Here is a 25,495-nt window from a genome sequence, read left to right as displayed (position 1 = left end):
CATGGACGGGTAATCTAGTGAAGATTCTAGAGAAAGCGGACTTGAAATGTACCATTAAAAACAAAAGAGAAGATAGACCATATGAACACTTTCGGCAGCCTCCTCCATGGGAAGAATCGAGTCTAAAGATCATCATTGAAGGATTACCAGTTAAAAAAATCAGCATGTGACTTGCAGAGGCTGGAATAAGTCACAGAAAGACAAATGGAAACCTGGAAAAATCTCAATACCTACAACGACTCACATCTTCACAGACGGATCAGTTGATCAAGAAAAAGGTTCTGCTGGGACAGCAGTTTACACTAACAACCATGAAGCTTACTGGAGCATGAATAGTAGGTGCTCAACATTGCAAACAGAATTATATGCCATGAAGGAGGCCATAAACTATACAATTGAGCCAAATTTACATGATTTTATCATTCATTCCGACTCTAAATCTTCGCTCTAGGGTTTGTTATCCAATCAACACAGAGATAATATAAAACTCGTCACAGAAATCCAAAATATAGGAAAAGTAGCCCATAATCTAGGGGCTGTCAATAACCCTAAATTGGATACCAAGTCACATTGGCATAGATGGTAATGAAAAGGCAGACTCACTAGCAAAAAATGCCACTGGTCTACCTGTTGAACAGGTAAAGGTTTTTTACATATTAAGGAGCAAATCAAGAAGAAAAATACTCCCAATTATCAAAAGTCGCCACAAAGCCAAAGTATCGGAAGGAAGATCCACTGCAATATGGTACGAATAAGCCACTGGGAACTACTCTTTCAAGCCTGACAAATAGATATCCAGAAACATTGCAATAGCCATACACAGACTAAAACTTGGTTACAAGTATTGTGGGAGGTAATAAGCCCAATAGTTAAAGAGTGTCATATCTGTGGAACAGAAGCAGAGGGGCCACTATTACACTACTTACTGGAATGCGAAGCTACTGAAGCCCTGCGCATCAAACTCAACATTAAACCAACGACAGCAGCTTTATTAGATGCACATTCCACAGCGACTACAATGATTAGAAAAACCGTTGAAGAATGGGACTCACTAGTGAACATTCTGCACCTACATCCGCCACCAAGATAATGCAGGCGTTGAGTCACAATAACGTGGCTGAAGTAAGTTGACCAGACCACACACTAGAAGTTGAAGGGACGACGACGTTTCGGTCCGTCCTGGACCATTCTCAAGCCGATTGTGATTAGGAGGTAGGGACAGGCAATAAATAGGCAAGAGAGAGCTGAGGAGGAAAGTAAGGTGTAGGGGATAGTAGTAATAATGAGAAATGCAGAAGGTCTATTGACCCATACAAGGCAACTCCTATTATAACAACCGAAGGAGATAGTAATAGGAATAAGAAGAGGATAGCAAGGGAGCGTAGGAGAAGACCATGAACAGAAAAAGGGAGAAGGGAGAAAGTGAAAGAGAAAGAAAGATAAATGGAAGGGGTAAGCTTATGTTAAGTCACGTTTGTTAGAAAGATTTGAAGAAAGGCCTTCAAACGGCCTTTTCGCGCCTTTGAATCTTCCCTTCTTGCCACCAAGCGTCGAAAGAACCAGCTCAGGTTTCTTAAAGACTGTCTTGCTGAGCAAGTTCTCCCTCTTTCTTTATCTCACTTTCTCCAGTTCAACACTTCGGGATCTCCTTTCCCTGAACATGCCCGCCTTCTTCTTCAAGAACTTATTCATGCCACCTCCTTGCAAGTTGACGAGGCTTTTCTTGCTGTTCTTCAACAGCAACGCTTTCTGTCCTCTTCTCTTCCCAGTGATCTATGCAATATCATTTTTCCAATTGCATTTGACACTGCTCACGTCTCCTCTTCCCACCACTCCTCCACACTACACAACAAACTTCAACGCCTGATCTCCAACAGTCCTTGGGCCAAATACTCTCTCTCTCTGACTGTGTTACCAACCTTTCGTCCTACTCTCTTTCTAAGCACCAGCAAGAACTTCTTGGTCTTGGTCTGTCTTTTGCTACTTCCCCTGGTCCACGCTGTGGCATTGATCTCATTAGTTCCTTTGACAGGTTTGTCAATTCTAACTCTAGTACTCTTTCGGGCCTGTCTGCCTTTAGAGGGGCCCTTATCCCCGTTCTTGACAGCTTGTTTTCTAAAAATAACCACCTTCTTCGTCGCTTCCAGCTTGCCCTTGCCTCCCTAAAATCTAACAACTCTATTCTTATCCTTCCTTCCGACAAAGGCAATTCGGTGGTTGTCCTTGACCGTGAGGACTACCTCCGAAAAGCAGATGTCTTGCTCTCTGACTCTCGCACTTATGCTCCTCTGACTTCTAACCCTTTGGATCGCCTCAAAACTTCCTTTAACCGCAAACTAAGACAGCTCTCTAGTCTTTGCCCTCCTGACTTTGATCTCATTAAACGTTTCCGTGTCATCTGCCCTTCTCTTCCTTATTTCTATGGTCTTCCTAAGACTCATAAACCTGGTGTTCCTCTTCGTCCTATCATTTCTTCACGGGGCTCTGTCAGCTATCCTCTTGCCTCCTGGCTCGCTAAAACCCTGACACCTTACCTTGGCACTTTTTCCCCTGCCCACCTTCGTCACTCTCAGGACTTCATAGAAAGACTGCGCCTGCAACCCTCTTGTAAGATGCTTAGTCTTGATGTCGACTCTCTGTTCACTAATGTTCCGCTCGATGACGTTCTCTCTTTCCTTAGACAGAAGGCGTCAGAGGGTCTCCTTCCTCTCCCGCTTCCCACTGACGTTTTCCTCGATCTCATTAGACTCTGTGTTGAATCTAACTCTTTCTCTTTCAACGGTAAATATTACACTCAAACTTTCGGTGTCGCTATGGGTTCCCCTCTCTCCCCTGTTCTTGCTAATTTCTACATGGAATACTTCGAAACTGTTCTTCTACCTTCTATTGATACTCGTCCCTCTCTCTGGCTTCGCTATGTTGATGACATTACTTTCACCTTACACCTTACTTTCCTCCTCAGCTCTCTCTTGCCTATTTATTGTCTGTCCCTACCTCCTAATCACAATCGACTTGAGAATGGTCCAGGACGGACCGAAACGTCGTCGTCCCTTCAACTTCTAGTGTGTGGTCTGGTCAACCAAGATAATGTTATTAAAACAAGACTAAAACAGAAGCGAAAATGAAACAGGGAAAAAGGAGGAAACCCCACCACCATTTAATACTTTGACCCATATATCAGAGTAACAAGGTTGTCACGAATAACCAAACTCAATTACGGGCTCACCATAGCCCTTGCTACATGGACATTTCGTTCTGAGTAGCTAAATCTAAAACAACAACAACCTCATTTCATCACAATCGACTTGATAATGGTCCAGGACGAACCGAAATGTCGTAGTTCTTCACTTTCTAGTGTGTGGTTTGGTCAACATTTTTTAAGCCTGTTGTTATAATAACCCAAAGTAAAAAGCAATAACACCAACGCCAAAATAATATATAATATATATAATACAAAACAAAATCCAATAATATCCTGTTGTAACAATAACCCGTACAAATTTCGCAATAAAATATTTTTTGAGCATCTGTCGTTGTTTGAGATTCATCTGAACTGATCCACAAGGGCAATTACGAGGATTCCAACCTACGTCCGAGAGCATCCCAGACGCTGCCTTAATCGACTGAGCTACGACATGGTCAAAAGAGTTGAAACCGAAGTTCTACAGGACTTACTGGATCCTGCAGTCTCTCCGAAACCGAAGTAGAACTTCGGTTTCATCTCTTTTGACCATGTCGTAGCTCAGTCGATTACGGCAGCATCTGGGATGCTCTTGGACGCAAGTTCGAATCCTCGTAACAACCCTTGTGGATTTGTTCACTTGATGCATCACGTTATTGTGATTTCTGTGTGTAATTGAGATTCATCTACTTGGAACAGAAAGTTCCAAACAGCATGGGCTATGGTGAGCCCGTAGTGGACTTTATATATTAAGACTCATTTAAACCCCCAGTTATGTCTTTTATTCTGGGTCGCTTCTAATTGTTATTGAAGGCAAATTTATGAAGTGACTTTATGTTTCATATGTTGTTCAGGACTTTATTCAACATGTTCAGTGGCTGAGTTTATTACGTGTTTTGGGAAATTATATTAAAATGTTGACTTAAGGTAAAAGGAAGAGTCTGTAGTAGGTCGACCTGAGGACCGTCGTGACCCCAGCGGGTGACCCCACACACTGACCATGACTCTTCCTGATTAGTCAAGACTCACAAAGTATTATATAGCAGCCCGTCCTCCTAAGGTTTCACAACGTCAAGAAACTGTCGTACTAAAGTCCCATTATCCTAACCTACCAGAGGACCCAAAACAGAAAACCAAAGAGTATGAAAATTTCGCGAGCCGCTATCATTTTCTAGTAAACGTTTTGACCTTAGGTAGAGTATACGTCAAAATGCGACGTTCTATTAGGAGGACGGGTTGTATATAGACCTTCACCTCAACACTAAGTGACACTAAGAACCTTTATCTGAAGGAAGTGATAACCATAACCTGTGATAACCAGGGGAGCCGGTCGGCCGAGCGGACAGCACGCGGGACTTGTGATCCTGTGGTCCTGGCTTCGATCCCAGGCGCCAGCGAGAAACAATGGGCAGAGTTTCTTTCACCCTATGCCCTTGTTACCTAGCAGTAAATTAGGGACCTGGGTGTTAGTCAGCTGTCACGGGCTGCTTCCTGGGGGTGGAGGCCTGGTCGAGGACCGGGCCGCGGGGACACTAAAAAAGCCCCGAAATCATCTCAAGATAACCTCAAGATAACCATTAAGGAGTGAAACTGCCCTCAAGTATTTATGAGAAAAGTCTTAATACAAGACAAGCAGGATAATACAGCAGTTTCTTACAACTGATAATTACTATTGATTATTTTTCTTTATTCAAACTATAAATAAAAATTCCCAACACACGTTGTAAATTAAAACAACCCACAAGGAGCTGCAACATGATGCAACATTATACAATATGAAGCAACATGATGCAACATTATACAATATGAAGCAACATGATGCAACATTATACAATATGAAGCAACATGATGCCAAAATACAATTTGTACTCATAATATCTCCCATGGAAAATATTATTCCTTATCCAATAACAAATAAAAGTGGGTTGCACTAACGTATACTACTTTTGGGACAGATTATTTCGGAAGGTTATTACTGCAAGTTATCATTGAAGTTTGTTATTGTAGTAACTATGATAAGTAATTTCTGTAGGTTGTTACAGCAAAATAGTGCCAAAGGCAAAACCAGCAAGAATTTTACAAGTTACTTGGTCAGATAATTACTGTATAACTTCTAATTATTAGTTATGTTATAGGAACAGGTTATAAGGTCTGGTTATGTTCGCAGGTTTTTAGACTGACAACTCTACAGTATACCTGAGAATGTGACTGCCAGACGAGGGCTTCTACAGGTTACATGAACTGTATGGAACATACAGCTCACCAGGTGTTCACCAGGTGTACACTAGGTGTACTGGTGTACACCAGTACACCTGGTGTGTACTAGGTACACTGTGGTTGCCAGGTAAACCAACATCACAGTGTACCTGACCTCTTGGTTTACCAGACAAGCAGTTTCACAATATTGAGAACTTCGTGGTTGCCAGACATGCCAGCTTCACTGTGTATAAAACAATGTAGGTTTCAGACAAGCAGCTTTGCAGTATACATGAAAACATCGTTACTAGGTTAACATCCCCAGAGTATACATGACAACATCGTTAGTAGGTTAACATCCCCAGAGCATACATGACCACCTCGTTGCCAGACAAGACAATACCACAAAATAAATAACCTTAAAGTTGCAAGACCAGCAGCTTCTCATGACCCCGTGGCTGTCATGTCAGCTCTACTGTATACATGACTATGTGGCTGTCAGGTCAGCTTTACTGTATACATGACTATGTGGTAAGCGAATTGCAATTTAGTTAGCAATTCGTGGTAAGCCAGCTACAAAGTATACATGATCACGTGATATCTACAGTGTAACCGTTGATTAATGCCAAGATAAGTAAACACACTGGTGACCTCTGATGACCCAGAGGTCATAACAGTCTTGACACGAGTCAACGTTTTCATTCTTAAAATAACAGGAGTCTTGTATTAAGACTTTTCTCACAAGTACTTGAGGGCATTTTTCACTCTTTAATGGTTATCACTTCCTTCAGATAACGGTTCTTAGTGACACTTAGTGTTGAGGTGAAGGTCTATATACAACCCGTCCTCCAAATAGAACGTCGCATTTTGACGTAAACTCTACCTAAGGTCAAAACTTTTACTAGAAAATGGAAGCGGCTCAAGAAATTTTCATACTCTTTGGTTTTCTGTTTTGGGTCCTCTGGTAGGTTAGGATAATGAGACTTTAATATGACAGTTTCTTGACGTTGGGAGACCTTAAGTGGATGGGCTGCAATATAATACTTTGCAAGTCTTAATAATTAATCAGGAAGAGTCGTGATCAGTGTGTGGGGTCACCCGCCGGGGTCACGACGGTCCTCAGGTCGACACCAAAAAACTAAATCTTCCTTTTACCTGAAGTTAACATGTTAATATAATTCGCCAAACACGCTATAAACTCAGTAACCGTCATAAACAGATGAAGTATAAAGTCAGCTCAGAAGTTTGGTTTCAGTAACAATTAAAAGCGACTATAAGCGAAAGATATAACTGGGGTTTAAAGAAACTGAGCATATAGGTTATTATTCTAAGATACTATTACAACAGGTTAAAATTGTAGGTTATTGCTGTGAGTTATTATTACATAAGACTATTTACGTAGACTTTTAGTGCAAGTTATAATTGCAGGTTGTTATACCAGCTTGCTGTTCATTAAGGATATTGACACTGATTGTTGAGTTGGGTTGTTATTATCAGGTTACTAGGGATAGTTTAACAACTGATTGTTACGTCTGATCATTTATACAAACTGATTGTTGTTGCTGGTCAACAACAATCAGGCTATTATGAAAAGGTTATTAGCTAGTTAAGACGGGTTATTGAGGCGTGGAATTACGAGGAGCTAGTTACAGGCTAACTGGCTAGTTACAGGATAGTTACTTGTAACAGGGAGTTACAGCAGGTTTTTGTGTTTTTAATTTGTGCAATATTACATGGTTATTCGTATTATTTCTGCTCGCTTTTACGTCAGACTTTTATGATGTGTTATTGCTGTAGGTTATTACGAGTGGGGCGAGTTATTACGGCAAAACTTTTGCAAAAGGTTATTATTTCTGGTTATTACTTCCGGTTATTTCTGGTATTCTTTACAGTTTGTAATTACCTGAGATCACTACGAGCGGTTATTACAGCAGGATAATACTGCAATTTCTTACAGCTGATAATTATGATTGGTTATTTTACATTATTCAAATTATTAATACAAGTTCCTAACACACGTAATACGTTTTAAAACAGACACAAGGAGTTGCATCATGATGCACCGTGATGGTACATGATGCAACATGATACATCATGTTGCAACATGATTGCATCATGATGACGCAACATGATGCAACATTATACAACGTGACGCAACATGATGCTGTAACGGGAGGCCCGCCTGAATGTCTCCCTTCTGCTTTTTTTTCCCGCCGTTAATTAACGAATCTGATGTTCACCAGAGTCCTACTGTACCTTCAGTTTTGCCCTCGCGACCTGGGCGTTTTATCGCCTACACATCACGACACGAGAACGCTGTACCTTGTTACTAGCAAAACTCTGAGACCCTCTTGTAAACAAAGTACTGAATTTGGGAATAATATGCATATATTATATTACTCTAAGCAGAAAGTTGTTCTTGTAAACTGGATTTGAGACACTCTTAAAGATTTATGTGGACCAAGTATTAGAGTGGAGTTAATGAGGTTTTTAATGTTTAATGCTGACATAAATGCAAGAAAATTTGCAAGATACAAAATACAATAATTTCTTGTATCTTGCAAGACGCAAGATACAATAATTATGCTACTATCTGATTACTTTTTTTGTGTGTGGATAGGCAGGCAGGAAGGTTACTCAGTAGCCAAATATTGAAGTACTCGCGAGGCAGGATCAAGTATAACATTTGGGGTTTACGGCTCATGCTCGGTGATGATATGGAAAATTTTTTTACTGAGAATTATATAAAATATATATAAATGTAATAATTTCTCCTGTAAATTAATGTAAATATAATCTCTAAAATTGTAAATCCTTTAAAGAAAAATAAGTATAACATTTAGGGGTTTAAAGTTCATACGAGGAAAAAAATAGTCTCCCTAATTGATTGTGGGAACGGGTCAATCAATTGCATCTAAACCGACGACTGTGGTTCCCCAGTTATGTGATCGGGAGGATTGTGTAACGTACGATTATGTTACGTTGTTGGGTAGATTAGATACACAGTGTTCAGTGAGTTTCATATTTATTTAGTAGTTTTGATTACAGTAGTCGGTTGTTGGCATTGTCGTAGAAGTTCAGACGGAGCTTGGAGTAGAGCAGAGAGCTGAGTGAGGAATCGCGGAGCTCTATTGGGGAATCGTGAGTGTCTGAGCTCATGGAGAGCGAGAGCATTGTAGCTTGATGCGGTTGTAGTCTGCTGTCTGCTCTGTGTCGAAGCTTGTAGCGTCTTGGGGTCGATTAGAACTGTACATGCCGAGTGCTACATCTTGATTTATATTGTATTTTATTAAATAGAGATAAAAAAAACATTCTTGAGGTTGAAGAGGTGAGGTAAATCCAAAATGTCTGTACTGGAGTTATCTGAATCACTGTGGAAATTGTACTGTTGGCTATTCTTGTTGTTGTTGTTATAGATTCAGCTACTCGGAACAAGTTCCAAGCAGCACGGACTTACCTGGCACAGGAGCGGGGCAAGTAGCACGGGCTATGTTGAGCCCGTAGTGGACTTACCTGTCACAGGAGCGGGGCAAGTAGCACAGGCTATGTTGAGCCCGTAGTGGACTTACCTGGCACAGGAGCGGGGCAAGTAGCACGGGCTATGTTGAGCCCGTAGTGGACTTACCTGGCACAGGAGCGGGGCAAGTAGCACGGGCTATGTTGAGCCCGTAGTGGACTTACCTGGCACAGGAGCGGTGCTGTGTCTCCTGGCTATTCGATTGATTGATTGATTGATGAAGATTAAGCCACCCAAAAGGTGGCACGAGCATGAATAGCCCGTAAGTGGTGGCCCTTTTGAGCCATTACCAGTATCAAGAGCTGATACTGGAGATCTGTGGAGGTGCGACTGCACCCTGCGTGACGGGAGATGTCTCCCGTCCCTGGCTATTCGATTGATTGATGAAGATTAAGCCACCCAAAAGGTGGCACGGGCACGAATAGCTCGTAAGTGGTAGCCCTTTTGAGCCATTACCAGTATCAATAGATGATTCTGCTTGAGGTTATCTTGAGATGATTTCGGGGCTTTAGTGTCCCCGCGGCCCGGTCCTCGACCAGGCCTCCTCCCCCAGGAAGCAGCCCGTGACAGCTGTCTAACACCCAGGTACCTATTTTACTGCTAGGTAACAGGGGCATAGGGTGAAAGAAACTCTGCCCATTGTTTCTCGCCGGCGCCCGGGATCGAACCCGGGACCACAGGATCACAAGTCCAGCGTGCTGTCCGCTCGGCCGACCGGCTCCCTATACTGGATTATCCCTATGATACTGGAGATCTGTGGAGGTGCGGCTGCACCCTGCGTGACAGGAGATGTCTCCCGTCCTTGGCTATTCTCGATTGATTGATTGATAAAGATTAAGCCACCCAAGAGGTGGCACGGGCATGAATAGCCCGTAAGTGGTACAATTTTTTTTTCAGTAATTCTTTTCAGTATTCTGAGGTTGCATTTAATCGTCAAGCAGTTATCGCAGGGTAGGATACTGCTTCACAGTCTTTATGAGGGTGTCCAGCTGCTGGACACCTTTGTTGACCAGGGAGAGTGGCTGTGTTGATGGCTTCAGGGTGGCCACTGCAAGATTTAGGAACTCTTAAAGCTCTTTTAAGGTCGTTAGTTGCTTCACATTCCAGAAGATAGTGAAGTAATGGCTTTTCCGTGACAGTTTGGCAGAAGATGCACTCTCTCTGTCGGGGTTCACCAATCTCCCAGTTGCATCTGTAACCAAGACGTAGTCTATATAACCTAACTGCTATTTCCCTGTGGATTCCTTTTGGGATATTTAACCTTCCTAATTTGGTTGCCTGAAGATACCATGTTGCAGATGGCGAACCTTCAGCTATTCTCTGGTGTAGGTAGGCTTTGTTGAGGTGTGAGAGTTTTTTGGTGATGATGTTTTTTATGTTCTCTATAACGAACGGCTTCTCTAATGGTTTTGTTGAAGACATCATAAAAAAGAAGGGGTGAAATGCCATGCAACCTCTAAAGAGTCAACTAACACAATTTAGTTAGCAATTATTCCAATTTTAGTTCCAATTTAGCAATTTCATCAGCTTTCTCATTTAATGGGATTCCAATATGGGATGGGATCCAGTTTAAGGTTATGTTGAGTCCTTTGCCTTTAGCGACTGTTCCAAGATACAAAATGGTGGTAATTATTTCCACGTTATTTTTCCACGGTTTTTGTCCTAGTATTTGAAGTGCAGCTTTTGAGTCTGTGTGTATGATTGCATTTTGAGTGTTTTGTGCAATCACATATGTGAATGCCTGTTGTCTGGCAAACAGCTCAGTTTGGGTGATGATACTAGTCCTCCCAGTCTCCAATATGTCTGTACGCTGGCCGTGCAAAGAGCATCGCTAGCACTCTCATATTCTGTGTCAACCGATTCGTCTGTGAAGATGTGGGTGGCTCCTGCTACTGCAATGCTATACATTTGCTCTTCTATTATGCGCCTTAGGATTGTTGGATCATAGGCAGCCTTTTTCATTGGGAGACTTTCTATTACTATTTTGAAAGTAGGCTCTTCCCACGGCGCGGAAGGAGTGTAATTTGGGTGTGGTTGATCACCCTCTCTATCAAGAATCATGTTTTTTAACTGTAGTCTGTTTAGAACTTTTCCTCCTCTTGCAGCCCAAGAGTTTCCATTGTTTTGGCCTAGTCCAACCACCAAGGCCTGCCGTACTGGGATTGATCAAAAGAAATAATTATCTTACTGATAATTGTAGCTGTCCTTTGTGATATTCTTTCTTGTAGAGAGGGCAAACCCGTCTCCAGTCTAAGAGTTTCAAGCCTGGTCCACATGGGGGCTCCCAGTGCAGCTCTCATAGCATTGTTTTTGGGCAACTTCAAGCTTTTTCCACTGTTGGTGTGATAGATTTGTGAGTGCAGGTGCGGCATAATCGATCACTGATCTGACTGCCTGTATATAGTATGTGCGAAGGACTTGCAGATTGGCTCCTCCAGAGAGGGAGGTTAGCGACCTGAGGATTGTCGTCCGGGCCGCAGTTCGCTCTCTCAAGTAAGTGACCTCAGCATTAAAATTCATGAGTGTGTCCAGGATTATTCCTAGATACTGATAGGTGTCCACCCATTCAATTGGTTGACCCTGTACTGTGAGTTGGATGTTGGGCTTCGCTATTTTTTATGGGCATGGCTTTTGACTTTGAGGGGTTGAGTTTGATCCCAATCTGTTTTGCCTCTTTACTGATGCAGTCTAAGCATTTGGGTGCAAGGCGCGCCGCATCCCTTCCTTTTATGATGATGACAAAGTTGTCCGCGTAGTTTAGCAGCCTGCAGTGATGTGGAAGTTTCAACCTCATTATTCTTTCCATTGAACAGTTGAAGAGAAGAGGGCTGAGAATACCTTCTTGCGGTGTACCATTTTCATGTCTTTTGTACTCAGAGACTGTGCATGAAGTTTTTCTCTTGCTTCTCTGTTTATGAGACCAGGAGAGCAGGTTGCCTCTGACCTCTTTGTCAATGAGGCAGCAGAGAATAGCTGAGGCGCTAGCCAGTTCAAAGGCTTTTTCGAGGTCCAGGAATATCAGCATTCTGGTCTGTCATTCAAGTGGGCTAACAGAGATGTAATACATACCACTGTGCCAACCCCTCTTCTATAGGCATACATATCATGGTGCAGTTTAGGCATTTTCCACTCCAGTCTGTTGAGTGCCATTCTGTCAGTCGTCTTGGCTGCACAGTTTTGGAGAGAGATGGGCCTGGGATTAGCTGGATCTTTGGGTTTTGGGATCGGCACTATGTCTACTCTATTCCAAGCAGAAGGTCTAGTTTGAGAAGTCCAGGCAAAATTAATTAACCTTAGGTATTCAGCGTCTCCCTCTGGGCCGAGGTTTCTAATAATTTTATAGGTTATTTTGTCGGCTCCAGGGGATGTATCCTTGGAGTTTTTCTTAGCCCGATTGAGCTCATCCAGTGTGAAGGGGGCATTAGTGTCAGAGACTTCTTCACATGCTGTAAGGATTCTGTGCCACCTTTCTTCCTCTAGTCCGGTCTGTACTGCTAATACATCTGGTGGAAGTTGATTGCTGGCTGCTCTCTCTGCAAACCTGGTTGCCAGTACTTCGGCTTCCTGTTGAGGATCCTTGGGGTGTGGAGCTTTAGGTGTTTTATTCCCTTTGGCCCGGTGAATTTGCTGCCACATTTCTCCGAGAGAGGTGTGTTCATTCAGGTGTGAACACCATTCCAGCCACTTTTGTTCTTTTATTTGTCTGGTCTCTCGATGCACATGTTCCTTGACCTCACAAAGTAAGGTCTTGTTGTGGTCACTTGGCTGCTTTTTGTATAGCTTTCTTGTTCTGTTGAGTCTATGGTTGAGTTCTTTGACACGTTCGCAATAGTATCAATGATCTTTATGGTGTCCGGTGGACTGTTTTTTCGGTGGGATTGAGTGGTTGGCTGCCACTTTGAATTGCTTTGACAAATTCTTGTTCTGCCTGATTAATATCTTTGGGAAGATCATAGTTTCTAAGCCACTCTGAAATGAGGTTTTGAAATCGGTCCCAGTTTGCTAAAGCAAAGTTCCAGACTTCAGATGGAGGCGGAGGTGGGGTGGGTAGGTCTAACTTAAGATCAATTTGGACCCCATAGTGGTCGCTTGTGAGTGTGGCTCAACTGACCATGTTGCTGCATCTCTTAGGGAGGCTGAAACGAAGGTTAGGTCTAATCTGCCTCCTTGGATGTGGGTAGGTTCATTCTTGTTTAGGATTTGGATTTTTGGAAGCTAGTCTAAAAGATGTGCAATGTGAAGGTCGGCTTCATTTGTTGTGTTCGAGCCCAGTGCCAATCGATGATGGGCATTAAAATCTCCACAAATGATTGTGTTTGTTGTTGTCGCGTGTCCAAATAACACAGAGAGATCCATTTCGGCTTGTGGAGACCTGTACACATTGAACACTTCAAGTTTGTCGTGTCTTAGCTCAATGGTGACTCCCATTACCTCTGTCCCTGCTCCACAATTGGGTGGGCTGGTTATGGACTTGGTGATCAGGTCACATATTTTACATAGATTGCACATCCCCTGGATTGCCCATTGATCGATGGAAGGAAGAAGCCTCGATAGCCTGCGATTTTTAGGTTCTAATCCGGCTCGAAGCAAGCTCTCCTGTAGTATCAGGATGTCTATGCCCTTGGTTGCTGCTATGCATTGCAAGTGTTGCAATTTAGTGCGCAGTCCTTGCGCATTCCATTGCAGGATCTTTAGACCTCTAGGTACTTGGAATTTGCTGATAATTCTGTGGTATCCATGGAGTCTGATGAACACGCCATGTAAGTTACAATTCGTGTATAGGTTCTTAGTGGACCTGAAATTGACTCATCAATGTCGCTCTCCGACGAGCTGGACTCTATCTGCTTTTTAGGGGGGTGTCTCCTGCCCTGCTGTCTTGAAGGTAAGGATATTACATTTTCGAATTTCTTGAGCTTGTGCTCAATTGTCTTCCGAGTCTCTGTGGTTTGCTTGATTCCATGTGATGACAGCAGACTTTCGATCCATTCGGTGACCAAAGTTTTGAGCATTGGCCAGAGAGCGTCCAGTTCTGTGGGAGCACTATTTAATGTTGTGCAGGTTTGGGGCCTGGTAGCTTTTAGACCTTTCTCAGTGGTAACTTTAACACTGGAATTGTTACTCCTATTGGCCCCAGTGTGCTTATTGGATGAAATGGGAGGGCGACTGCTTTGAACATGATTCTTGTGTCCTCCATCTTTCTTTTTGTCCTGTACGGAGGTCTTCACACCTTTCACCATGGCCGATGGTGAAAGGCCGTGTGCCCCCTCTACCTGAATGGGTAGATCCCACGCGGTTTTAGTGGGCAGGGGACCTGGTATTAGTTTTAGTGGGGGCTTCGGCTCTGCTGTAGACGTGGTGGGGTTCGTTTGAAGTCTTTTGAGCCTTTCAGGGCATTTCAAGTTCCAGGCGTGATGTGCCTTGGAGCAATGGTTATTCTCATATCGCTTGCTTATATATGGTGACTAGACCTCAGCTCCCTCCAACAGGATGAAAAGAGTATTACCTGTAATTGGAGAAGGGATTGTAGCTTTTGTAATTAGTGGTATTTAGTTATGCCATTAAGATAATGAGAGACTGGAGCGAGTATAATATTTACTTGCTACAATTGAATCTACTTTAAAGTGTGGACTAACTCAACTCAAGGAGCTTATATATATTTTAAATAGACTAAGGGAAGCTTGCAAAGTTCACAGGTTTGCTCAACAAACCATGGATCGTGGATTCACTTATACAGGAACATATAAAAATGGGAAACTCACTCAACACAACTTAATTCAATCACAAGTTTAATTAAACATAAAAGATACAGATTTTACAAAGAATGATCACTTGCTACTGAGGCACTTATGACGATTACATTAACTGGAGACTTCACTACAAGAAAAGCCACTTTACCTTACATGCCAAGACCCCTGGTCAGATGTTGAGACCCTGTCTCAGGGAGGGACCTGTCTTGCCCAGCTGATGCCCCAAACCACACTGACTCCTTGTCCTTGACTCAACTTCCAGCAGCTGCCCAAGATTACTCCGCCAGTCTCACTCACTGCCAGACTAGCTATCCTGGTTAATTGACAAAGATAATCATATTCAAACTGGTGGTAATTATAGAGACACTTAACAGGATTAATTACTTATACCCATTTTGAATTTCCTTGGAATTTACCGAATTTCAATGAGTTATTAACAAAATGATAGGTACTTATTTTCCACATGCTTGGATGTTCCTCTAACTGGGATGAGGTCACACGGCGCATCAGAAAGTAGTTCTTATTCTAAATGAATTCTCTGTCCCTTTTCCCTAACCCTTGTTACTTTTAAAAGGAGCCTATACATTTCCTCGCTTACTGCAGCTCTTGATCCCAGTCTCAGATATATAATATTCTCAAAACTAAGCAATAACCTTGCACATGATAAATTAACTAAGATGGCGTCTGGGAAGAGAGGAAGGGTGAAGGTGGGGGGTGAGATGCAAGCTTGATGGGGAGAGGGGAGGGGTGTTCCACTTGCATCATGACCTGGGTCAGCTTTGTAAGTTCCCCAAGTTACTCTTTATTATAAATGATGTTAAATTAACATAGGTGCTTAGGCAAGGTTACTTATACTACTTTAATATGTCGATTACTTTAATACATGCATTTCTATACCTTAGTTTAGTGAGTTAAACACAACGTGTTTGGCAAATCTGACTAATCCGCTGCCGTAATCCCTTGGGGAATCCTTTCTGAAAATTCAGGTAGACAGCACCACTGACTCCCATCCTAGATCGTGTCCCCCGTATGATACCATATAATACAAGCTCTATAAGCTTCTTAACCAGCTTAGCTTGTTACAATGCAACATGAAGCAACTTGATGCCAGGTTACAATTTATGCTCATAATATCGCACATGAAAAATATTATTCCCTATTCAGTAAAAAATTAAAATGGGTTGCATAAAATATATTTTTTTTTAAAAGATTTTTCGGAAGGATATTACTGAGAGTTATCATTGAAGGCTGTTATTGTAGTAATTAAAATATGCAATTTCTGCAGGCTGATGCTGCAAAATATTGCCAAAGGTAAAACCAGCATGAATTTTACAAGTTATTTGGGCAGATAATTACTGCTGGTTATAACTTCTAGTTATTAGTTATGTTATAGGAACAGGTCATAAGGTCTGGTTATGTTTGCTGGTTGTTAGATTGACAAGTAAGTAAGTAATTATCAAAAGAAGGCACCAAACCGGGAAGGCTATGTAGCACCATCAAATGTGCAGGATAATCAGAGGGCGCTAAATATCACCAAGGATGCCAATATGAAAACAGAAATGCAAAAGGCGAACAATATCAAAATTATCCGAGTCACCAAGAATACGATCGAAAGACAAGCGACCGCGGGGACGGTCGAAAAACAAGACACATGCTCGTCCCAGAAGTCAGGACATTCAACAAGGATATGCACTACCGTAAGAGGGACAATGCAATTAGGACAATAAGGAGCAGGGCGGCGCTCCATCAAGTGACCATGAGTTAAGAGAGTATGGACAATGCGCAACCTCGCCAGAGCCGGTTTCAATCGCCGGTTACGGTGGAAGGAGGACGGCCACAAGGACACACAACTTTTTAGAGTACGTAGTTTGTTACCAGTAACAGACGACCAATAAGCTTGCCAACGGGTCAGGATGGAGGAATGGGTAACCGGGTAAAAGTCTGAATAAGGAATACCTTTACGAGAGATGGGACAAGAGCGGACAGCTTCCCTGATGGCAGCATCCGCACGCTCATTTAAAGAGACACCAATATGGCTGGGAACCCAACAAAACTTAACCAACTTACATTTACTGTGAACAAGAAACAGCCAATGCTGGATCTCGACAACCACTGGATGAACCGGATTAAAGGACCCGAGAGCCATGAGAGCACTACGAGAGTCAACAACAACTACAAAGGAAGATTGACAACGAGAAAGCAGGAGACGAAGAGTATAGAGAATATCATAAAGCTCTGCTGTGAAGATGCTAGTCTCCGGTGGTAAGCAACACATATAAGTGCAATCAGGAAAAACAACAGAGTAGCTAATACCGTCCGCAGACTTAGATTAATCGGTGAATACTGAAACGGAGTGGGAGTAAGAAGAAAAGTGCTCAAGGAAAAGGCGTTTTAGAACCGTAGGAGGGGTAAAAGCTTTAATGATGTGGGTCAAGGATGTACAAAACTGCGGAAGGGGGACTCTCCACGGGGGCAAAGAAGGAACAACACGAGGAGAAAAATTAGAAATACGAACGGAAAGAGACAACCCGTTCTCGCAAATTCGTAAAGTCAATATTGACTTATTAACTACGTGCATAGGTGATATACTAAACATAATAGATACCCTTAAAAAGATTCATAGATAACACCAACCTTACCTAACCTTGTTAGTATCTTAAGATAAGCATCTTATTGCTTCGTAATTACAATTATTACTTAACCTATACCTATTATAGGTTAGGTAATAATTGTAATTACGAAGCAATAAGATGCTTATCTTAACATACTAAGTAGGTTAGGTAAGGTCGGTGTTTTCTATGAATCTTTTTAAGGGTATCTATTATGTTAAGTATGTCACCTATGCACATATTTAATAAGTCAATATTGACTTATTAAATTTGCGAGAACGGGTTGAAAGAGAATCCTGTAAGCGAGATAACCGGACAGGAGGGAGGTGGTGAAGAGGAACAGGAACTGCAGAAGGGGTAAAAGTTAAAGCACGACTGAGGCGAGAGGAAGGATGTTGCAAGGACTGCGTAAGATAGCGAAGACAGTAGCGATCACGGCAGTCTTGGAGAGATAAGAAACCAGTGTCAACATACAAGCTGAGGATGGGAGTCGAACGAAAGGCACCAGAACTGAGGTGCAACCCAGTATCGTGCAAAGCATCAAGACGGCGAAGAGTAGAAGGAGAAGCAGACGAGTAAGCAGGACGAGTACAGTAAAATCTGTATCTGTATCTGTATCTAACCATAATCGAGCTTAGGCAGGACGAGAGAGGAATGTAAAGCAAGGAGAGTGCGCCTATCCGCCCCCAAGAAGTATGGGACTACACCCGAAGGAGCGTAAGGGCCTTAGAGCACTCAACACTGAGGTAAGAGATATGGGGAGACCAAGACAAACGAGTGTCAAAGAATAACCCCAAAAGCTTCGCGGAATCTTTGTACTCAAGGGGATGACCATAAAGTGACAAAGAGGGACGAAGAACGACCCGAACTTGAAGCCATGATTGGTGACCCAAGACGACACGGCATCAATCGCAAGTTGAAGCCGGCGCTGAAGGAGAGGTGAATCATCACTCTGACAGCAAACGGTAAGATCATCGACATAGAGAGCGGAGAAGACGCCTGAAGGAAGAGAGGAAAGAAGACCATTGAAAGCAACAAGAAAAAGAGTAGTGCTCAGAACACTACCCTAGGGCACACCTTCGTTATGTAACAAGAGAGCTGTACATAATAGTACAACATGAACATCATAACAGCATGAACAAGCCACGTGGAGGATGAACGTGGCACCACAGGCGTGGTGCCAGTCAGGCGGTGGCAGACTATGGAAAAGTTACACCTCTGTACAAGTTAACCATAGGGACAGGTCAACGGTCACCGAGTCCGGTAACTCAGGGTGGTGGCAGTAACTCATACGAAGGCTGTGACTACGAATATTTCTATCTTTCTATCTCACTCTTCCTCATTAGTTTTTCCCTCTCCCTCACTAGGTTCTCACTTTCCCTCACTAGGTTCTCACTCTCCCTCCCTGGCTCTCGTTCTCGCTCTGCCCCCCCCCCCCCTCTTTCTCTCTCTCTCCTTTGTTTAGTGGTTTACGTCCTCATATGACGTGCCGAGTATTAACATCATATATGATCGATATAGCATACATTATTACCCTTAGAAGGAGCGGATATTGCACGGTTATTTCAGTGGTAGTATAGGTAGTGCACGGTCGAGATATTACAATGGTGGCTTAGCGGTGGTGAACATTGTTTTACAGTGTTCAGTCTCACGCGTCTTGTGTTGTTTGATGTAGCTATTAAGTAGTTTTAAGTGGTGGTTCTGTTCATATTATCGCGATTGACTGATTTACTTCAATTGACCACGATAATCTGAGTTGTACTGGTATTGTACACCATGCTAGTGGGTACTAGTGTGTAAGTTTGTCTCACGTGTAGGGACGCCTGGCGTTTGAAGTCTGGTCACAGGGTGTGGCAACAAGTCTTGAGCTGTGGACCCGCGAGAGTAGCGAGGGAAATAGTTCTGGGTCACGTGATGTGACTGTAGGTTTAAGGCGTAAGAGTAACCATTAATTAAGCTCTCACGAGCAGTAGTTAAAGTTTACCCGATAGGAAGTACAAATAGTTTCTATCAGTGAATTATTGTTAATGAATAGTGCGTGGGAAATTATGTACTGGTATCGCGTATGAGTAATTGTCTCAACACGGTGCGGGTATTATCAATTATTATCTGTCATAAGAGCAGGCAGATTGAAAACTATTTTAGGTTTTTTTTTTGGTTTAGAAGTGACATTGAAATTACCATCCTTGTTAAGTAAACGGGCTATTTATAACGACGTTGTGAGTTTTTTGCCTTGTTTTCAGTGGATTATTGTTAGTTCCAAAGACTTTTTTTTTTAATTTTTTGTCAACATTTTTGGGTCAGCGCTAGTCCTGTGAACTAGTCGTTCAGACGTAGTTTGTGGCATCATGAGTTCAGATAGGACATTAAGGAGTCAGGGAGGGTTTAGCCAACGGGACCCTCGAGCAGTACGGTGTTCAGAGGATCAGGCTGAGGCCGCACGTGATGAATCAACCCGTTCTCGCAAATTCGTAAAGTCAATATTGATTTATTAAATATGTGCATAGGTGACATACTATACATAATAGATACCCTTAAAAAGATTCATAGAAAACACCGACCTTACCTAACCTTGTTAGTATCTTAAGATAAGCATCTTATTGCTTCGTAATTACAATTATTACTTATTCTATACCTATTATAGGTTAGGTAATAATTGTAATTACGAAGCTATAAGATGCTTATTTTAAGATACTAACAAGGTTAGGTAAGGTCGGTGTTTTCTATGAATCTTTTTAAGGGTATCTATTATGTTAAGTATGTCACCTATGCACATATTTAATAAGTCAATATTGACTTATTAAATTTGCGAGAACGGGTTGGATGAATTAGCCATTACACTGTATAACCCCTCTGATGAAGTTTTTTTTTTTTTTTTTTTTTTTTTTTTTTTTTTTTTTTTTTTTTTTTTTTTTACATGCAAGCATGCGTAAAATTTACAATAAAAACAGAACAAATATAACATAGAACAAAAGTACAAAGCACACATATGTACAAGGACAAAGGAACAAATCAATAGAAGACCAGCCAGAAGGGCTGATCACAAAACAAAAATGCATATACAAACAGAACACAAATATAAACACAGCGTAAGACAAACATAAGGGAAAACCCCAGGACAAAATGCACACAAAACAAGCCTGCTAACACCTCAAACACATACAGAGAGGCCAGAAACATACAAGAATATAGACACTAACAATAAAGAAAACAGATCCGCCATAACAAACGGAAGGCAAAACAAAGTGGCAAAACATAACAAAGAGCACACGCCAACAGCCTGAAGGGCACACAATATGACAAACAAGCGCACACGACATCCACAACCGAACACACAAATGCATAGGAACCGCACACCCCCCCCCCACTAGCCACACAAGAAAACCCACAATACAAACCGGAGCACGCAGGAACCGGGAAACAATACCCACCCCACCCACGCACATATACACACCCCACAACCATGCACACCACAGGCAACACAAAATACATAGAAATCACTTGCGAGAAACAACGTGAGAAATGTACTTCTCCGGGAAAAGATCACGAGGATACTTCGCCTTGTAAGCTTTCCAGACTAGATCTTCAAGGTCGGTAGGGTTTTTGATCCCCCGCTCTCTAGCGGGTATCATAAACTCAGGAACATCTATATCTGGCGGCATCGGCCAATGCCTAAGGTCACTGACGCAAGTCGCATAACGAGGCTGGGGAGCGCCAACCACGCCCTTCGAGGAAGCAGACAACACTGGAGAAGCGGACGAGGGTCGCCGAGCCTGCCACGCCTTCGCCACCGGAGCAGGTGCCGGACGCTGAGACGATAGCACTTCCACGGATACCGCAGGAGACACGGAAGGGACTGCAGGAAACGGAAGAGGCGGCAAGACCGCTGCCGAGGGGCCACAAAACGGGGAACGAGGAAGGGGCCACAAAACATCCAGAGCGAGCATCCTTTCTCAACATCACCACCAGGCCACCCCGCTCACCACCAACTACAGCAGGGGGAACCACCGCCCACGAAGAACCGGAGCCATCCGACGCAGGCAACGCACCTGAAGCAGGACCCTCGGACACCGGACCAGAAGTTGAGGCCGAAACGCCGGCACCGGCATCCTCAGGCAAGTGTACCTCCGCCACCACCGTAGTGTGCACCACATCCGGAGCCACCCCACCGTCAACGGAAGGACGACACTCGTCGAATTCGCCAACTTCAGCCCACGCAGAACAACGCCGGGAACGCTTAGGCTCGGGCCGCACATCATCAGACCCGGAGGCAGACTCAGCGACCCGCGCAGCACCAACAGAGCGAACCGACGCACGCCGCAGTACGGCAGCCTCCTCAACCACACGGGGCACCAGGCCAGGCACAGGAGGGAATGCCGGATCCACCCCAGCTCCCAGCACAGCCGGAACAGACGGCGAGGGCGCAGGGACCGGGACAGACACAGCAGAGGAAGAACTGGAAGACGAGGGGTCCGAGCAAACGGCAGGCGGAAGAGGCACAGGGACACTAGCCGGAGCAGGCGGAGCACTAGGCGAGGACCCAACCTCCGGAGGAGATGCGGTAACAACAGGGGGCGCAACAGGCGGAGCAACAGCTGCTACAGAGGGCACCTCCTCAGCCGAAGAGACGTCCACACCCACCGAATCATCCCCCACAGGAAGGGGCGGAAAATCCTCCTCACTGAAGAGATTCACTGGCGCAACAGCAGGCGCAGAACAGTCAGCAGCCTGATGGCCCAAAAGACCACAACGATAACACGTCCACGGCTGACGGGCGTAAAACACCCGAACGTTGTACCCCATAAGGTGCACAGAGGACGGAATATCTGCCCGGAGTCTCATGCCCAGGGTGCGAATGTTAGACCTCACACCCTTAAGAGGACTAGAAGACACCACGTTCACTCTCACACTAACAACTGCGCCAAACCGGCCGAAATACCGCCGTAGCAGAGCCTCTGGAAACTCCAAGGGAGCCCCATGCACACTGATGTAAGTAAGTGCACCACTTCTATCCGAGAGGGTGACAGTGCCCGCACAATCCGGCAGGGGTAGTGTCTGCCCCCTCGTATCGCCAGAGAAAATAGCGATACGCCACCTCCTCTGCGAACTTCACAATTGCCCTACGGGCCGTTACCAACTCGACCCCATAAATCGCAAACACAGGGACAGAGAGCATTTCACAAGCCAGGGCAATCTCCGGGTAACCAGCCCGCACAGAGAACACTAGTCCCACAGATTGAGCCCGGACGACAGGGGGTAGAGGGACCCCCATCGTAACGCCACGTCAGCACAGGCGAGCAGAGACACACCCGCCCCCAACCAGCCGAAACGGGCAAACAACACCAACTGCTGGAGCGCCGATTCAACACGTCTGCCCCGTACCGAAGCTAGGGCCAGACTCATTCTCTGATGAAGTGGAAGTTGAAATGGGAAACAGATAGGCTATCCAAGTGGATAGCATGGTTCAGGAGTCAGGTGGCGATCCACAAGGTGCAGGTGATGGGGTCACATCAGGCCACATGCTAGGTAGCCTTCCCGTGTCCATTCCTGATACTCAGCAGCCTAATGACAGCACCCCTCCCCTACTTCCCCGCAGACCGACCCCCCAACCCACTAGGGGCGCAGCGGCCTGCAGCTTCCCCACATACCCCTCCCCATCCACCCTCCCCCTCCCACCTTACCTTGCCCAGAAATTAGGAAACGCCTCTCTGAATCCCTATATGTGAACCTTCCGGGAGGGCGCGTACATACGCCTACCCAGGGGTCCACCCAGGGGTCCACTCAGGTAACTGTCCCCACCAATACCACCCCACCTCTTCCCCCTCGCAAACCCAACCTTGGTCAGATTGCCAAACCCTCATTTAACATCCTATGCCTTGCCTAGAACCAACCCCTAGAATCCCCTGCCTCGCACCAACATCATCCTACCCAACCCTACCCCCCCCACCTGACCATCACTATAACCCTACCTTACACCAACCTTTCCCTACCCATTACCAGCCCTTCCCTAACCATTGCCAACATCTACACTCCATGCCCCCTGCGTCTCATGGTATGCGTCAGCCCCCATTTTCGTCATTCTCATTGCCTAGACCAGTGTTGCCAAAACTAATTTGCAAAGAGTTACTGACAAATATAGTGGAACGTAAGCGGAAAATAGACGACTGGCTAGGGCAAGTAGGTTCATGTTTTTCAGCTGCCCAAGATGACTGGGGGAAAATTAATTTAGCAGCGGGAGCTTGTATAGATCCTAATGGTTCAATAATGCAGGACCAGGAGTTTCAATATTTGCAAACATATCCAGAGTTTGTGTTTGCAATAACGAGACGTTATAAAGAGAAAATATCAGAGGAAACAGCTAATAGGTATTTAGCTAGTTTAAAACGAGGCCAGAACGAAACGCTCAAAGATATTGGAACTGGTATATTGCGTAGAGTGCGTAACTTGAGGTATGAATTAGGATACGATGACCTGAGAATTAATCAGAAGGCTAAACAACTGTTGTGTATGTCAATCCCCGGGACACTTGGAGCTCACGTTTCGGCTGCAAGTGTAACGATGGATTACTATAGTTTAATAGAGTACGCTACGGACTTACAGAATATTCAGGGGCGCTATAAGGATACAACTGACACCAGACAATCCTCTTATGCCCAATCGGTAGATACGACCAATAAGCATCGTGTTAAAGAGAGCGTTAGTAACTCTCCTAGCAACCAGAGGGGAGGGCACCATAGAGCAGGTCCGCCTCCTCACTGGTACTACACTTATGACCCCAGGTGTTGGAGTTGTGGCGGACGAGGCCACAAACGAGATGACTGCTCCAATAATAAGGAGGGATTATGAGATAAGGCCCCCAAGGAGGAAGGGCGGCCCACTTTTCAGGTGAGGGTGTGTGGGGAAGAGGTTGACTGCATTCCTGGACACTGGAAGTCTAGTAACCATCATTAAGATGTACTCATTTAGGACCATCAGTCAGGTGCGCCGTAAGGAAGGTGGTGCACAATTAACATCTGTCAATGGTCAACATTTTGACGTTCTTTGAAAATGTATTTTAACTTTTAACATTGAAAAAGAAGAACCTTGTATCGACGAATGTACTGTGGTGGATAATGTAACATTCCCTGGCGATATATTGTTAGGTATGGATTTTTTGAGACGATTTACGTATTCTTTGACATCGGAGAAGGGAGCAAGACACAGTAGGCTACAGTTGGGATCTGTGTCTTTCCCAGTAAAGTTAACTGATCACCCTCCCATAATTGCTTCAGTTCAAAGATCACCTATGTAAACCTTCCTAAACAATTGTTCAAGTCTCTCCAAGACCCTGACAAGAAAACATGTAGTGTACATGCTATACACAGAGAAGTATGTCCATCACGGTCATTTAAGTTTATTAAAGTCGCCGTAGGAAGAAACATTCAACCCGGAAGTACCCTTCAGGTAGCTGGCAGGGTTGATAAGTTGTTGATACCATATACTCTGGTATCTGTACATGACAAAGGGGGAATAATACCAGTGGTCAACCTCTCTCACAAACCTTATCGCTTTAGGATAGGCGATAGTCTGACAGGGAATTGTGGTAAATTTAAAAGAAATAATAGAGCCAGATACCACACAAACATAGTCTATAACAGCGCAATGTAGCGCATTGAACGTAAGAGACTTGGAGTCACACAGTAAGATCGATAAAGAAACCCCAATATCTCCTCAAGATAAGGATATGGTTAATTTCCTTATCCATTATAATCTACAGGGATTAACTCCCTGAGGAGTTAATCCCTGTAGATTATCATGACGGCATCAACTTTGACCTCCTCGTGACTGTGACCGTTGACCTGTCCCTATGGTTAACTTGTACAGAGGTGTAACTTTTCCATAGTCTGGCGCCGCGCCTGTGGGTTCTGTATCCTCCACGTGGCTTGTTCGTGCTGTTATGATGTTCATGTTGTACTACTATGTACTGCTCTATTGTTACAGTATTGCTGAAAAGAGGCAGAGAGAGCGGTACCAAGCCTCACCCAAAAGGAACGACGAGAGAGGAAGCTGCAGAGAAAGAGAGGGAGACGACCATGAAGGCCAAAAGAATGAAGCTGGGATAGAATATTATACCGCAAAAGTAGTGTTGTAAGCCTTTTCCAGGTTTAAAAGGACGGCAACAACGGAGGTCTTCGCAGCGAAAGAAGTACGAATATAGACCTCCAAGTTCACCGGGACATCTGTTGTGCTGCGGAACTTGCAGAAA

The 25,495-nt window shown here is 44.1% G+C and overlaps 1 pseudogene; it reads left to right on the top strand.

Moving 5' to 3' along the window:
- LOC138368544 (uncharacterized) overlaps positions 1 to 25,495 on the top strand; it is a 42,489-nt pseudogene that overhangs the window by 2,187 nt on the left and 14,807 nt on the right.

Source organism: Procambarus clarkii, chromosome 25 (assembly GCF_040958095.1).
Source record: "Procambarus clarkii isolate CNS0578487 chromosome 25, FALCON_Pclarkii_2.0, whole genome shotgun sequence".
NCBI classification, from domain to species: domain Eukaryota; kingdom Metazoa; phylum Arthropoda; class Malacostraca; order Decapoda; family Cambaridae; genus Procambarus; species Procambarus clarkii.
The sequence above is the reverse complement of the archived record's forward strand: the minus strand, read 5'-3'. Positions and strand labels throughout refer to the sequence as shown.